General features: G+C 37.7%; 1 long non-coding RNA gene across 1 annotated transcript; it reads left to right on the plus strand.

Moving 5' to 3' along the window:
- Positions 1-2,973: 2,973 nt before the first annotated feature.
- LOC148959880 (uncharacterized) lies at positions 2,974-5,466 on the plus strand. Its single transcript, XR_016143919.1, has 2 exons — positions 2,974-4,407; positions 4,849-5,466. It is a non-coding gene; the product is annotated as an uncharacterized LOC148959880 (long non-coding RNA).
- The last annotated feature ends 5,841 nt before the right edge of the window (positions 5,467-11,307 follow it).

Raw genomic sequence — 11,307 nt, forward strand, 5'->3', positions numbered from 1 at the left:
AACTTCACGCTTTTTCTTTTTCTCTTCTCGCCATCTACAAAACTTTCACTCCTCCTTCCTAACTAATTTGCATAATAATGACAACAAAACAGAAATCTAAGATCCCGGATAAAAGGTCTAATATCCCGGATAAAGTCTAACGGTCTATCGTGTCGTCTATAGTCCCGGATAAAAGTCTAACGTTCAAAACAAAGTCATGTTTCTGACACTGTGGAGAATTGAAAGAAGGTTCATAGAGGGTTGGAGCACCACGATTGCGCTACAAAGACGTATTTAAGAGACATCTGAAGAATACCAACGAGTATGAAGACTGGAGAGGAAAGGTCAATAGCCGTGGGACCTGAAGGAAGGTGGTGGCCGCTGGAACCAGAACCACCACCTACTGAGGCGGCCTAAAAATGTGAAACTTGCAACAGGACCTTCAAGGCAGCAATTGGGCTGTCATCTCACTTGCCCCTATCTATATTCAAATACCAGTTATTTGTTCCAGCCATAAGGCTGGTGACGACTGAGTGTAAAGACCGAACACCAGACGCTTGAATGCTTGAATATGAGCCTATTACTATCTAAGTAATCATATAGTTGATTGTATACTACTTTTTCGAATGTACGAAACAATACAGGCAACACAGAGATCGGTCTAGAGTTTGAACAATCATCTCTCACTCCGCTCTTGTAAATTGGGGCAACAGGTGCTATTTTCCAATTTGTAGGAAATTTTCCAGAGAATAAAGACATATTAAAAAGATCGCATAATTAACCAGAGATTAGAGGCAAAGCAATCTTTAGAAAAAAGCTTGCAATAACATCACAACCAGAGCCATGCAATGTCTTCATTTTCATCATAACTTTAGTTCCATCTTTCTCTGAAACAGCTTTGAAAGAGAAATTTCCCATAGCGCTACCGAGTTCATATTCATTGGATAAAAGTGGGTTTGTTTTTTTTCTGAAATTTTGTCACTTAGTTTATTTCCAAATGTACAGAAAAACTCATTCATTGATGAAGCATAAACAATGATCGTTTGAATTTCAAAGCTCAGTTTTTCATAGGTTGATATGCATGGTCAAATGAGTTCCCCTCTCTAATGCAGTGGCGTACATGACTTTCTCAACACGGTATTCACAAAGTTTTATGTGTATAAGGGCCTGGGCGCACTGGTTTCTGATAAAAAGCTCGGAGAGGTTGTTTGCTGTTTGGTTAACGTAAAGTAGTTTAAAACAAAGAACGCATCTAACTTTTGGATAGTTTTGCCTATTTGGGTATATACTTTCCATTTTGCCATTATTCTGTCGTTTTATACTCTGAGGAGAGTCAGATGATAAAGCTTTGAGCTAATACTTTATGCAGACCTACCAAGTCACACGCATTTTGCGTGAGACACGCATTTCGGTTATTTCTTGCGCTCACACTGTTGTGTTTTGAGATTCCAGCGACTTGTTCACTGCGAAACATACAACACGTTATGGACCAAGGCCAAACCACTGCGTAATAAAGTTAAATGTTCTGGATTTCAATTTATCTTGTCGATAAATATATAAAGGAAACTTCAATCGAGCATGGCTGGAATTGGAGATAAATGTGTGCAAATGTGGTTGCAAGGTGTGCAATCTGTGCACACTATTCAGTTTGTGCCAAATGTGATTTCAATATAGCATAGGTTCATTCACATATTGTGACTATACTGCCACGGTGCATTCCATGTACTTAGACCCGAAGATCTTTGCTCTTGCACATAATGTTGCTAAAAACAATATCAAAAGTAGAAATTGGTTATATTTTGGCATTAATAAAAGGGGAGCGCAGCCCCCTGGCCCCCTAGTACTACACCCCTGTGCTTCACCATTAGCCAGATTATGTATATTCCTGCGAAGTCCTATTTTCTTCGATTCACACCTTTCTATTCATCTCGTTCCAATGAGGAAGTCGTCTCTTGACTAGCCCTAGCTTGGAAAACTGACATGAATCTCAGGCTGGAGTTTCTAGAGAATTTGAATGAGCAACAATGGCCTTAGCATGAGCATGGGTCATGGTTTAAAAATATGAAAAAAATTGAGATATGAAATGATTCCAGGGCCATTTAAGGGCAGGATCAAAATTTTCCTGCTAGAGCACCTACAGCCCCCCTTTCTCCTTCCTAATGTAGATACACCCCTCTTTCTCCTCCGGGTATTTCTTGGATCAACCCCTGAAAATAATCGTAACTTTTGAAATGTTTACATTTTTCAAAGACATCTTAGTTCTTGATGCTTCACAACTATTTGTCTATCGAATGCCTGATGCAAAAGAATTTCACAATTATTGCATCTATAGGATATTGTATCTAGCACATAAGAAACAGTGGTTAGATCTTTTTATGAAAAGAAATGAAATTGAAATTATATGCAACTTCATTTAACAGCAATATTTCTTTCATAAATTCTGGATTTAAGTTTTTGACTGTTTTGTATATCTCTATTGCTAGTAATTGGGTTTTTTATGTATCCTGACGTCGTTCAAGGGCGGATCCAGTGTTTTTTGTAACAATAGATCAAATCTTTTGGTATTAGGACCACACCCTTTTTATCTTTTGGTATTAGGATCGTGTTCTTTTCGGACCCTTATTCTGACGTTTTATGCTCTGAGGAGTGTCAGACGCAAAAGCTTTTAGTATGTTGTATAATGTTTGTTTTTTTTCAAACCCATTTTCAAATTCTGTACCGCAAAAAATTGTTCACCTTTTTATTAGTGAGACACGCCCCCTATAATGGCAGATGCTGTAACCATGTTTGTTCATAGTCGCTTCGTATTCATAAGTATTGGATACTTATGTCCTATTGGCTGAAAGGCAATTTTCAAACCTGACTATAGCTTCAATTTAGCTCGCGCCAAAAATTGTTGTACGGGCGTCATTGTTTTTGATGCTTTTACCAGAGCAAATCCCCAGACCGAATTTATCTCGAAATATCCACTATAGCTCAATTCTGGTTGGTTATTATCAACAAAGAACAGATTTTCTGATTTGTCTAAATTTTGATATTAGACCATTTTGTGCTCAGTGTTTTATATCTTATCTGAGCATTGTTTGAAATATTTCAGGGGCATTGTGATGACACATTGCCAGCATTGTATGTTTGTAAATCACATTTGATAATCGAAAAATCATCATTATCATAAAAAATAGATTTAGTTCATACCCCCAGCCGGGGCATGGCTACAATATATCTATAATTAACGCATACCCCCATACGTGAAACAAAAATCCATAACAAAAATTCATCGAGTTCTACAATATTTGACATTTTCAATCCACGACAACTCAGCTTCCGCTAAAGTCGAACTCCTAAAACTTCCTTTTCTAGTTCCTAAACCCACGCGTAACAAATCTACATAAAAGGCGCGAAATAACAACAACAACAACAAAACTAAAACAATACATAAAACTTCGGATATGCTTTTTAAAAGGTTGATAGGCTTGATAGCAGAGGAATGGAGAAAAAATTACGGAGAGAAACACAGTTTTATGGACTGCAACGAAACTTTCAATTCCGAAAATCAAACACGGAGAATCTGACTATAGCTCGAGCTACAGTTGCAATAGTCTGGATCGTGCTCCTGTCATTTGCCTGTGATTACATTCTTTTACAGCTTAGAGACTATATTCACAGCTTCGTGCAAAACCATTGAAAGCAGCATGATTTAAATAATATAAAGATGCCCTTTTCTGTATCCTTTCAAAGGCCTGTTTATTTCTTTGTACCACTTGACAGGGGAGACAGCCAGGTTGTTGGGGTTACTCTTTTATGATAATTGTGTCTGGTATCTGGCATTTTGTCCGCATTGTTCTACGACTTTCCTATATTCAGGGACGCCGGAGAGATGATTGGGCAGAGGGGGAGGGTGGGGGCATAAAAATGTAAGGGCAATCAAGACCAAAATCAAAGAAAAAGTATGGTGGCGAAGATTCTTGTGGGTTCTTGTGGACATCCATTTAAGATTTTCTTTAGCCTGCGCGCAGTTTATTGCTGTGCATAAAAATAATATAATTTGTCGATACTGACAGAGCCTTAACGATTACAAAAGTATCAACTGTTCATATGCAGATTTTCAGATGGTCCAAGCTAGTAGTGTTAAGAGTGTGAAGGATTATCCTGGTATTGGCATCTTCGTTGTTGCAGGGTGCAAGAGAGGCTAAGTTACATTGTTGCAGCAAAGATACTGGAATAGTGACTTGATAGGAAACTGCGCAGACAACAATAGGCGATTACGTTTATCTTCCAATCGCGTGTTTTGGAAAAGTTGTAGGGTATAGTCATTTCCGGTTTTAGTCTCACGACCAGGACATTCACCGAAAAAAGCAACATCCAAGAATGGATTTCACCTATTTTAATGGCCAAATCGACGAAGAATCACTTGAACTTGTTGTCGAGGTAAAGTAGTCCGTTTCTTTGTGTACTTTAAAGGCGCTGCAGCCATTATCTCTGTCTCCGCGAATAAGAATTCAAGTCACGGCGATGTAGGCCCTCTATTAAACTTCAATATTCCATTTTCTAACGAGTAATTGCAAGAATGCCGATTGAACATAATGTATGTTCGATGAATCAGGGATAATGCTAGTGAAAATGTTAATTTACATTATAATTAGGCCTAGGAAGATACTTGTTTTAAATTAATGATGTTGGCTTTGGCTTGATTTTTCATCGACACGGCAGCAGCACCAGTCAACATAACAAATCACGAAACAACAAAAGTGAAAGTTTCTCGTCTAATCATGTTTCCCGTTTTTGTTATACTTTTGAGGGTACAGAGCTGTGCACCCCTGTAGCAGGTGTTTACGTCTGGTTAAATTATTATTGATGTTTTCCTTTTAGGAAACCACTATTAAATTTTGTGATGACAGTCAAATTTTGTTATTCACCAACAAACGAGGAGCAATGCAAAGAAAAGGAAAGTTAAAGAGCCAAATCGTAAGAAAAAGGGGATGACTTTAAAGGAGAAAGAACATGATGCCCCTCAGATTTGTATGAATTCAATCATTAAGGGTGCTTTAGAATCGATGGCCAACAAGACGGTTTTGATGGAAATGTATGGAAAAGTTCTTCAAAGGCTACTGTAACTTACAGGCTGATACAATAGGCTTCCCAAGTGGTCTTTTTAAGAACAAATTGGAAAGCAAAACCAATTATTTGGATTCCATGTGGACAAATTTCCAGAAAGTATGGGGGATGAAAATGTTAGAACAAATGTGCAAGCCCACTTGAAATGCTCAGCTATCAGGCAAAAGTTAATATTTCTTAAAATACAACAATTGAATATGGATGAAATATGAGCTAAACAGCTTGAAATATAGCTAATATTACAAAAATAGTTCTAATAGAGAAATATTCATTTTCTGGTCTTTTTAACAATATACAAAACTCGTTATGCCAAAATTGCTGGTATTCTAGTTTTTATTACTAGCCCCCTCTATTACTGAAGCATTGAAACACTTTCCACGCTTTCCAAATAAGAGGAAAACTACTTCTCTTGCTTTTCTTCAGAGGATTTCTCAGAGAGAACAAAATTTGTATCATTCCAAAAGGGGTCCACAGAAACAAGGGACAAATTAGCTTATCTTGGTAAGTCTACAACAGTTAACTACCGTGCCGAATAGCTGCGAAGCTCGTCATTATCAGTCAAAACCAAACAAACCGGAAATGATCATTCCCTACAAGTTTGAATAAGCAGTGATGCGTAACATGTTCTATTGTCCGCTTCGCAGTTTCCTATCCAGTCACTATTCGAGTATCTTTAGTTGCAGATTAGGTTTTGGAGAGATGTTTCAATTATGACAAGTTTATTTATATTTTGCCCTCTTTGTTCATGTAAACTCGAAGGAATTGACGCCAGTGCTAATAGGTGTTGATTCAACATTAGAAACCCTTATACCACCTCCTTTCTCTTCCCTTGCTTCAAATATGAGACAATCTATAAATAGCACTTGGGAGCATTTTTAGCAGGGATCTGCATCCTATCTTTTTGAGCATATCAAACTGCCAATCTCTTCCGATTTTCATGCTGACATCACAACTAGCAGCGATATTATTAGTATAAATGATTTTGGGGCCTGGGACCCAATTGTAATAGGGTTATTTTGCCAAATGAATGTATCCACCCTATCATTATCTTCAAAACTAAATGGTTCTTCCATCAATGAGAAAAGAAACAAATAGACACAATGATAATGTTGAAAAGTCTTTCTTCAGATCAAACGATCTTTCCGCGATAAAAGGTTCTTTAAATATAATATTTCTTTACGGTTGTCCCGTAACGTCGATTCGTTCTCTTAATGTCAGGCACAGTCTTTCTCAAGCACTGTCCTCTCAAATATGTTAAATAATCCACAATAATCGTCACGCGCGATGTCTTAAATAGCTATACGTGTCCTATAAATCCATAATTGATGCCGACAAGATCTTTCACAAGCATCTTGCCACATAAGTGAAACGTCGAGAACCTAAATATACAAAATATCAAAACTTAACCCTATCGCTCTTAACCGAATTCCATTTCCAACTTTGACTCCAACTCCAACGAACTCAAAAACTAACTCTATATGTAACACGCCCAAAATATAACTAAACAAGAACTTATTGTAATGCTACATAGCAGCGTAAATTTACAAAATAATAGTGAATACAAAATATATTAGTCCCAAGATTAATTACATAAACTGAATAATGATACTAAAAATCCCAAAAGAAATAGTTAATGAATCTAAAGGTGCAATTAGAAAACAAAAGGAATTATAAACAATCGAATGTGCGAACGGTGATAAAATTACTAAGGTTACAGGATGCAAAACAAAGGAAATCCAAACTAGCACTATTACACAATAAAACGGTCTAAAAATAGCAGTTGGGAGCATTTCTCAGCTGGGGTCTGCACATAACAACACCCTTTGATGCTTGAAAAAGGGGGTAACGCCCTTTTTAGTATATTGAATCAAATAGCTCTTGTTTAGATCGCAATCAATTCTGTCAATGACTTCAATATCTAAATGTTCTTTCCAGCCTATTCTCCAATCTTGTGTTTTTGGATATATCTTTGGGATCATGAAAAATTTGAAAACCCCCAACATACACTACTGATCACACTGAAAAAATATTGCAGCATGACCAGCATGACCACCAGCTTTGCCACTGTCTGCATCTAATCTTGTTCAGCGCCCAAAACTACCCTTGTGGACGACGTCTCATGCTGGTATCCGATTTTGCAATCTGCAACTCTTTCAAAATCTGGAACTAACAGCCCTGACTACATGCCCTTTTTGTTTACATAAATGGCTGTAGCAGTCATATGACTACATAACCACTGTCATCTAGGGCATTCGCACTCTGCTGAGCTTACAAGCCCCTCACCATTTGCGCTTAGGCCTGCTTTGTACGATCGATCTTTCATCGACGCGCGAACGACACCCTTTATCGTCGATTCTAAAAGACTGAACACTCCAAGAACAGGCTGAACACCCCAAGAACACCCTAGGAACAAGCTATTGAGCGGCTGAACACTCTTTAAAACATATCAAAATGGGCATATCATTCGAAAAATAATTTGATCAATCAACCAAAATAAATTTTGGGGCGGGAAAGGGCCTGAGAAGTCTAATGCTGTTGGTGTTGTTACAACCAACTGTTGTTTTGCGCGCCAAAAGTGTGAACGGGTGTTTGTACACGCGGAGCAATTTCGAGTTTGACTCCCTTTGTGCATTCAAGCAATTTCCTGTGTTTTAAAATCTTTCACATCCAGTGACAATGTCACTTGACTACCTATTGTCCTCCAAACAATTGTTTTTCCCATCCGCTAATTTGCCCAAACTATTATGTGGTCAGGGTATGCAAGTGCACGCTACACACCTCTCTTGTTGTGTTGTTATTCTCCAGGCAGTGACGTCTCCAGCTGGGGCACTCGCAGGCCCAATTCCTGGATAGGATTTTTTTAAGAAATTTTTGACAAATGAAACAGGAAATGCAAAGTGTAGGACTTGATAAAGGGTAGCGGCAGGGCCACAGGATGCGACTTAAAAGAGGGCTTAGGAGGGGCAAATTGTGGGGCCTGTGCTCGAATGGGGCCATGACAATCTTACTGGAACTATGCATGTGGCAGAAATTGCGTGAGTTTTGGTTAAAGCACAGTTTTAAGGGCTTTTGTCGAAAATTTGCTTGTTTTTTGGGGTGTTGCGGTTCCTCTCAGCTTCCTAGGCAACCATATATTGTAAAAATATTAGTTATATGGACTGTAAATAAGTCTATAATTTTCTTATTGTTATAAATTTCTAATTAAGTCTCTGAACATAAAACGAATTGGAATTTCAATTTTTTGTTGCCAGGAACCATAGTAGCAGGAGGGTTATAAGGGCTTTAGCCACAACAATTTACAGATCCCCGTTCACACTTTTGGCGCGCAAAACATCAGTTGGTTGTAGCAACACCAACAACATTAGACTTCTCAGGCCCTTTCCCTCCCCAAAATTTATTTTGGTTGATTGATCAAATTATTTTTCGAATGATATGCCGATTTTGATATGTTTTAAAGGATGTTCAGCCGCTTAATAGCTTGTTCCTAGGGTGTTCTTGGGGGTGTTCAGCCTGTTCTTGGAGTGTTCAGTCTTTAGAAACGACGAACCCTTTATAGCGAACCCATCGATGGTCACTTGTAGGACGAAACCTGAATGATATTTTGTTTTACCTTTACTCACAAAATTTTAATCTTCACGAAAGAAATTTACCAATCCTGTTAAAACCAGGCTTGCTGTTTTTCATGTTATTCTGCTTTTTACGTATGTATTATCTAATTAGCTGTAACTAAGGTATATAATCCACTCTAATATTGGCTTTTTGCACTTGCACTTGCTTTTAAATTGATAGCGTTTTTGGAGGAGAAAAGATTTTCCTCCCTTTTGTATGCACTTAATTATATTTGCTGATTGTCTAGAATTTAATTAGCAGAGTCGCGTAACAGGGTTGAGAAGAAGTTTGGTTTTTAATGGAGTGCTCTGAGAGCACAGATTGCGAATTTAGTTAAAGAGTGCCAATTTTATCGAGTGAGATATTGTTCGTAACGGAATTGAAAGTTTTTGTAACCATTTCGCATTGCATCAGATTTGTATAAAGATTTGTATTTGTATATATATAACCAGTTTTGCTTTTCCAAATTTTGTTTATTATTTTTGTCGAACTCAGCGCCGAAAGGGCAAATTGCTGCCTTTTCGAAAAATTCCCGACAGACTAATAATTTGGTTCGCCATAACTACAAATGCTGACTGGGAAATGTTTGCATGGGACAGGGACGGCTTTTTACAGTTTGCAAAAAGTAAAATCAAACGTATTAGATTTTATTGAAAACCAACGTTCCCCTATTTTTCCCTAAAACTGTTTATTTTTTCCCTTTGTTCCTAGTTAGAATTTTGTGTTCCCGTGTTCCTCTACCATCTGTTCCCTTGCTCTCCTTCGTCCATAAAAATCTGGAGAGACCCTTCCTTGTGAAACTTTTAGTTTACCATATCTCTTTATTTTACATTGTATCGCTTCTTGGCCTTGAGCAACACATCTTCGAGACTTTGAATGAAGAGACCACCACATTCAACTAATAGTTTTGAGTAAAAAGACAAAGCACTCCAAGGTGCGCTAGACAGAACCCAAAATGACAACTATAATTGCCTAATTCAAAATGTTTTCGTGACCAAAAAACTATAAGGCCTATCGTTTTTGGCCTTAGCAATTCGAACAGCAGCAAAGAACGCGATTGTATAGATTATTTTTGACACTCCACCTTTGTTTATCTTACAAAGGAAACCAAAAAGTTTGAAATGAAATGATCGACAGAAAGGTGGAGAGTGAAAAAATGACATGAAAAAATGACAAAAATGAAACTTTCCTGTTAATACAGAGATTTAACTGTCCGCGTTATTCACCTTGCAACTGAAATTTGCCTGCAAAATATTTTCCAAGAATTACACATACCCCCCTGAATCCAATGAAATTGGATAATGCAAAGAAAGCATTTGGTTCATAGTTCAAAGCGAATTACGCTGCACAAAAGTAAGGATTTGGCCAAAGAAATTTGTTGTTCAATACCAGCGCCAAGTTTCTATAATTTCAAAAAGGGCGTAGCAATTAGTTCTGAAAAGAGTGCAGTTGTGACGCAGAACAGTTACCCAAAACACAGAATAGAGATTCTGTGCCCAAGATCCAAACATGGAAAACAGTTAACTGGGTTAGGGGAAAAAGAGTTTGTTTCTATTACATAAAGGAAAGAAAAGTTGTTTTTTCCGAAGGGCAAATCACTCCAAAAAAATATCGTACACCTTTTGTGAAAATCCTATTGTTTTATCTAAAAATCTTTGGAAATCCTTTTGTTTTAGGGAAAATCTTGTACTCTATTTGCAAGAGTGAATCGCCGCTCGGTTTCTTTCTCGCGTAAGTGCCTTTTTTGCTTACATTTGTCCATGCACGATTCCCAATTCTTCCAAAATCTTTGGCGCTAAAATCTAATAAACTAAGAACGATAATTTGGCATGCCTGGTGTGCTGCTATTTAGAAAAGATGTTTTTACTTTGGAGCAGAGATGTGCCGATTAAGGGGCGTGGGGCGTCCCCCCCCCAATGTCTGCAAACTTCAAGCAAGTTGGTCATGCAGCGGGAACCTTAACATTAATTATTAAGTTTGACCAAATTTCGACCTTTATTTCATTAATTTTATTGGTCATGGTTGGACATTGGTCAAAAGTTAAAAACAAGCTGAGGCTGAGCTATTGTAAAATGTAATTTTGAACAACTTTTTATCTAAAAAACGAGGACTTTTAGCCATATTTAGATGCTTTTTCGGTGAATATTCAAACTTGTCGGAAAATGAAGGTTGTCTCACTCACTTTGTTGGCAAATAAAGGCTGAACACCTCCCTTGAGCGAAAAAGCTAGCACTCGCACTGCTTACACCTTACTAGATTAGGAATAAATTAAGAACAACCAAGCCTCAGATTTTCGAAAAACTCAAGAACAGTCAGACTAAACTCAAATTCACTGGTTTGTGCAAGAAAAGAGTGTATCGCAAATAACTTGCTATAAGGAGCAAGCTAGTGACTATAAGAAGTGACTGCAAGAAATAAATAAAATGAGTTTTTTGAGATGCATTTTAGCTAATCTGAAGGGTGTTCTCGCATTTTCTGCTTGCTCCGCTCGCAGGGGCATCGTCTTCCCACTTTGCCCCCTGGGGAGCCTCTGAAATCTCGGGGGCTTTCCAGCCATATTTGCCCTTCAATTCTTATCAAATTCTATAGATTAGAGGAAATTTT

This window comes from Rhopilema esculentum, chromosome 8, assembly GCF_057945365.1.
Source record: "Rhopilema esculentum isolate cy_ngs chromosome 8, ASM5794536v1, whole genome shotgun sequence".
Classification (NCBI taxonomy): Eukaryota; Metazoa; Cnidaria; class Scyphozoa; order Rhizostomeae; family Rhizostomatidae; genus Rhopilema; species Rhopilema esculentum.